Raw genomic sequence first — 6,681 nt, 5'->3', positions numbered from 1 at the left:
ACGTTTTTTCGTATATTGTTGTGTTCTGCATTTTTTACTGTGCATGCCCGGCCGGAACTCCACCCCTTCCTCCCTGGGACTTTACAATGGGCAGCAGACGCACTGAAACACTGCGTCCGCTGCTCACGTCACTCACAAATTCACAAACTTCCATCGGTACGTCGCGCCGACGCTTGGCGAAGGCCGAGTACCGACGGAAATGTGAAAGAAGCCTTAGACCACCTTCTCCTGAGCCCTCTTTCCGGGACAATACTCCTGTGTCGGGGGAGTGGTCCGGGGGTGAACCTAAACTTGTGGAGTTAGAGGAACCCATTCAGTAAGGAGGTGCTTCCTCCTTCCTTTTTCGCAAGAAAAAGGGTGTGGGTTTTTTTTTGTGAGAGGAAGTGACGTTTTATTGGTGCCTGTCCTTTGATTCCTTAACAAAAAGAGTCTTTATTAACCCTCAGGAGCCTGGAGTTTGATAATCAAGGGGTATGTTCATCTTCAACCTGTAATTCTCAGTTTGTCCTGACAGCAGAGGTGGTGCTAGAGAGCAGGACTGAGAAAATTTCTGTGTTTGTAGACAGTGGAGCTGGGGTCAGTATGGTTGATGCTAAGTTTACTAGAACTCATGGTTTTGCTTGCTCTACCTTAGCTAAGCCTATTCATCTTTATGCAATCCACTCAGCACCACTTGCACAGAGAGTACCCCATCCCTTTCCTAACCAGGGCCTATCGCTAGGGTCAGGCAGGGATTAGGTTCCTGTTTGGCAATAGCTGCAGAACCTATATAGGGACCTATACCTATATAGGGACGTTTAGGGCAGACAGGGTGATTTTAGATCTGCCTAGGGGTCTCCACTCACAACTTCCCTAGAGTTTGGGCTCCACTCTCCCTCTCCCCATTGCACTCACTTATCCTTCACCCAGCGAGACATCACCACTGTCTATGGCTGCTCATTATAGGTAGTTGCCATAGTCTATGACTGGTCACTATAGGTAGTCGCCACGATCTGTGGCTGGTCATTATAAGTAGTCACCACAGTCTGACTGGTTACTATAGGTAGTCACCACAGTCTATGACTAGTCATTATAGGTAGTTGCCACGGTCTACAACTGGTCACTATAGGTAGTCGCCATGGTCTATGGTTGGTCACTATAGGTAGTCACCACGGTCTATGACTTGTCACTATAGGTAGTCGCCACTGTCTATGGCTGGTCACTATAAGCAGTTGGATCACCGTAATCAAATATTAAGTACCAAAGGAAAACAAATTCACCGAATAGCACCAAATTATAAGTAACACTTATTAAAACTTAACTTTTAATACTCTAATAAAACGTGCATAATAACACCATAATAGCACCACTAAAATTTCCCCACAACATAAAGTCTGTATTAAATAGTATGAGTGAAGGAAACAGGAAAGAGCAATCCCTATTTTATATCCCCATCCACCACAAACCAGGAGTCAAGCATAGTGGACACTGACTCCTGGTTTGCGGCGGACGGGCATCACTCCCACACTGTTTTTTGCATCTATGATAAGTCCCTCTCTGATATAGGGCTATATCAATATGTTCTGCTGAGGAACCAAAAAAATGGGGAAATGCGTCGAGATTATACATGCTGGATTTAATTGTTCTTGATATACTGTACTTGACATGGGGCATATGAAATCTAATTCACCTGGTGTTTGTTTAGGGACATGTGCAACAGAAATTTGGTCACAAGTGAGAATTGGCCATGGCCACTATTGAAATATAATCCCATTTAGGTTGTGTATAATTTAAATATTATTTATATACCAGGTTAAGTGCACAGTGGGGATTTGTATAACCCCATTTCGGGTGTATAACTCTGAAAACACTGTCTGTGTACCAGATTAAGGGCACAGTGGGGGTATATGCAATACAGATGTGGAATCTGGCCAATATTTAAAAGGCATACCCCTGAATGCAGAAAAAAGCTGGATGTGCTATCTATTATTTTGATAAAAGCATTAAAACAGCCCCTGTCTAAGTTACTAAAGGGGAGAATTTAGAAGGAAAGCGCACCCTCCCCCCTTCTTTCTGAATTTAAAGCATTGTGATATTATCTAATTTTCATTTTTGACAACAAAAATCCTCCCCTTTTTGATATCTGAAATTATGTGCAATATCTGCCTGTACCGTTGAATCTCTTTTCTGAATGGTCTGTTTTTTGGCTTAAACTTTCTCTTGATATATTTCACGTATCATATGGTATATCAGAAGTAGGGTATCACGTTGACCTGACTACATATGGAACTCTACTGAAAACATTTGCACCCTGTCTATCATGATAGGGGCATTTAGGGAGAGGGAGGGACAGCTGCCGATGAGCGATGAGTGGGGGTGCCATTGCGCAGGATTGAGGGTGCCAACCTCCACTGGTAGGTAGGGAGACAATAGATATAAAATAGGGATTGCTCTCTCCTGTTTCCTTCCCACATACTATTAAACACAGACTTTATGTTGGGGGGGAATTTTTGTGGTGCTCTTATGCACATTTTATTAGAGTATTAAAAGTTAAGTTTCATTAAGTGTTATTTATAATTTGGTGATTTCACTATAAGCAGTTGCCATGGTCTATAGCTGGACACTATAGGTAGTCGCCACGGTCTATGGCTGGACACTATAGGTAGTCGCCACAGTCTATGGCTGGTCACTATAGGTAGTCGCCACAGTCTATGACTGGTCACTATAGGTAGTTGCCATGGTCTATGGCTGGTCACTATAGGTACTCACCACGGTCTATGGCTGGTCACTATATGTAGTCGCCATGGTCTATGGCTAGTAACAATAAGTAGTTGCTACAGTCTATAGCTGATCACTATCGACTATAACTAGCCACCATGGTCTATGTCAAGTTACTATAGACTACAAGTAGTCATCACATCAGTCTAGGTCTGTCTGCAGTATAAGAGGAAGGGGGATCAGATATAGTCAGAGGCATGCTGGACCTTTTAGTCCTGTCCTGTCTGATGTCAAGGGCAGGCTGGACCTTATAGACCTGCCCTGTCTGATGTCAGGGGCATGCTGGACCTTGTAGTTCTGACCTGTCTGCAGTATAAGGGGGAGGGGATCAGATGATGTCAGGGGGGCACGCTGGACCTCAGTATAAGTGGGCCGTGCATGTGAAAAAGCTAACATAAGACATGCAGCATCCTAACCAAGGCTGCACTTCTCTCACCCCATGATTTAATACACTTATTTGTGTATTAGATGGCCACCTTCTTCCCCACGGTCTCCAGGAACAGGTGCTGGCTAGTGGTGGGCTTAAATACATGGGCTGCATCATCCTGCAACAAGCAGGGGATGACTGGAGGCAGCAGTCTTCTCCCATCCTCAGCGCTGCCCTCTCTCTTCACAGACTCTTTCAGTTTGCAGTCTACTTTCTGATTGGTAGAACAGCAGACAGAAGCTACTGCAACCAATCATTGACCCTTTGTCCCTCCCTTTCTCTGTAACACTCCAGGTAACTGGTTGTTACAGTGATGTTTCCTTCCTTTCGGGGAGGGCGATATCATGCTTAGAGGCAGGAAGGATTCTCTTTACCAGGTAAGCACACACATGCAACACATTCTGAATCCAGGCCAGGAGGGGTAGCTCAGGACCCGGATTCAGGGGAGCTTTCCCAGCTTTAAGTGTCCTGGTCTGGAGGAGGAGTTAGTTAGTTGGATCAGGGAGATCAAGGAAGTTAGTTGGTCCAGGAAGACCAAGGAAGTTAGTTGGTCCAGGGAGACCAAGGAAGTTAGTTGGTCCAGGGAGACCAAGGAAGTTAGTTGGTCCAGGGAGACCAAGGAAGTTAGCTGGTCCAAGGAGACCTAGGAAAAGGAAGTCTGAGAGAGCAGACAGAGGAGCCGTGCAGCCAGGACTGTGCTGCAGCTCCTGGGAAGAGGAGAACCTGAAAGGTTGTTGCATGCAGAGGAGCATTGAGGAATGGAGCACAGGAGTGGAACAGGGCTCAGAGGGGAACTGTGACCGGGCATCCTCTGAGCCAAAGTACAGAAACTGGGTACTGAGAGCCAGAGGCTTTTGTGGGACTTTAAGACACATGGCCGAACCGGAGGGCACTAGACTACACGTTAACTGCCCAAACTAAACCTGAGGTACAGCAGTACTCTAAGAGCCCGGGTCGAGGTAGAGACCCTATAAAAAGGCTCAAGCTACCTACCGTGCAGGCAACTGTCCCAGGACAGGAGAGGACTCCTTGCCAGCAAGCTACAAGCAGCAGGGACCTCGTCATCTTAGCACAAGTAGGAAAGCCTTACGGACCTCACCTGGGAGAGGGATCTCCCTTGCCTCCAAGCTGGCTGGACCACATCATCATCTGTGCCTATTACCCTGGACTGTGGAATACTACCACCAGTAAACCTATTATACAAAAAAAGGAAAAGAGTCATAGCTAGATAAATAGAAAATAGATACCAAATTTTATTAAATACAAATTAAACACACCATACAAAAATTATGTTTAAAAGAAGCAACGTATAGAGCAATCAAAAATAGGCCAGTAAATGTATATTGGGTTAGTGACAAAATATCGCCCAAGATAGTGAGTGCCAGCGGACCTGCAGCACAACTAGGGATGTAAAATCTTAATTGTCACATAAAAAGAAAAACAGAACACTGGATAGTGACTAGTTAGTATAGCTTAGGGTGGACAGAGTAACTGTCATAATCAGGCTCACAGGTGCAACCAGCTACCAGCGGCGCCCCCTGAGGAAGGTCATTCGTACTGAAACGTACGTCGGGGAGAGTCCCAGCTGCCCTGCACTACACCATGACGGGTAATGTTATGTGACTTCACATGTATATTTATTATCTTTCTTTGTCAGCTGATATACTTTTGCCGCTGGAGTTTGTTAGTTTGGTACACTTTAATGGGTGGATATGCTTTATAAATCAGCCGCTGGTAGCTGGTTGCACCTGTGAGCCTGATTATGACAGTTACTCTGTCCACCCTAAGCTATACTAACTAGTCACTATCCAGTGTTCTGTTTTTCTTTTTATGTGACAATTAAGATTTTACATCCCTAGTTGTGCTGCAGGTCCGCTGGCACTCACTATCTTGGGCGATATTTTGTCACTAACCCAATATACATTTACTGGCCTATTTTTGATTGCTCTATACGTTGCTTCTTTTAAACATAATTTTTGTATGGTGTGTTTAATTTGTATTTAATAAAATTTGGTATCTATTTTCTATTTATCTAGCTATGACTCTTTTCCTTTTTTTGTATAATATGCAGCTCCTGAGTCGCTTATGTTCACAATATGCAATTGGCATATAGATGTTAGGTAGACATCACAATATATATGGTAAATTATGATTTGGAGAGGTTTTTTTCTACACCAGTAAACCTAGTAAAGACTTTACCACTTGTGTCCTCCACTTATTCGTCGGCATACAACACCCTTGCAACACACCTTGGGAGCCCTGGAGACCCTGCTTCACGTGTGGGAAGCGTCACCATCCAGCCGCCATACCATCACCCCAGAGGACCCCTTTAAGCGGCGTCGGTCCCTACTGACCGAGAACCACAGGTGGTGTCACGAAAATAGACTTTATTCACAATTCCCCTTAAAAGACCGTTCCCCTTTAATTGGGCGCCCAGGGCCGCGGACCGTGTCGCAGCCACTGTGACATCCCCGTTGAGACCGCACCCGGTACCGAGTACCCCACCGCCCTGGTTGGGTGTTCCACTTGCAGCCTATCAAGCTTTAGCTCCCTCGATGTGCCTCACCCGCTGCAAGAAAAATGCAGGATTCATAGGAAGTCATCAGAAGAGTGAATAATAAGTACAAAAAAAATAGCATTGCACTCCTAACTGGAGTCTGGAGGCCTGCGCCCTGTGCAATCACACAGGTTGCAGATAGCTGAGGTCAGCCATGCTTAAACATAACCCGGTCATTGACTGGCAGCAGTGTGATATTGTGTGCTGGAGCCCTGAGTGTCAGCAGAAATGTACATTTCTAGAGCATTACCCAATGGTTTACCTCATATATTCAGAAGTTTTGCTGATGTATTTTCTGTATCCAAATCTGAAAAATTACCACCACAAAGAGATAATGATTGATCTGGTTCCCAACCCACATCTCCCCAAGGTGAAAATATATAATCCTTCTGGTCCAGAACATCAGGCCATTAAAGATTATACATTTTGTGTGTTTTTGCCACCTTTCCTTAATTTACCAAAGCCTAACTGAGTTATATTTATAAGAACCTACAATATGGTCACCATAGCTACTTGGGACCATACCCCTAAAGCCATATACATAAAACCAAAAAGTCTCACTTGAATATGGGCAAAATCGCTATTATATATATACATAAGAGTGAGTAATAGTCAATAATACCAATAACATATGGGTGCCCAAGAGGAAAAGATCAAATGAGAAAAAGAACGGGGTATTAATGCAAATATATGGTTTTATTACACATATAAATATACAGACATAAAGTGCATGATGAAGTAAGACAACCAAAGACTGTCGGCAATACGATGGTAATGTGCCGATTAAAAGGAAAAAATGAAAAAAACTGTGTGGTCACCGGCGTGACAGCACTTGGCGCAATGAAATTGTATGCGCCACAATTTCGTATCTATCTGATAGAGGTACAAAGCTATATAGGTAATGGCTGTAATAACTCACAGTGAGATCTTAGGAGCATGC

The sequence above is a fragment of the Ranitomeya variabilis genome, chromosome 1, assembly GCF_051348905.1.
Source record: "Ranitomeya variabilis isolate aRanVar5 chromosome 1, aRanVar5.hap1, whole genome shotgun sequence".
In the NCBI taxonomy this organism is placed as follows: Eukaryota; Metazoa; Chordata; class Amphibia; order Anura; family Dendrobatidae; genus Ranitomeya; species Ranitomeya variabilis.
The sequence above is the reverse complement of the archived record's forward strand: the minus strand, read 5'-3'. Positions refer to the sequence as shown.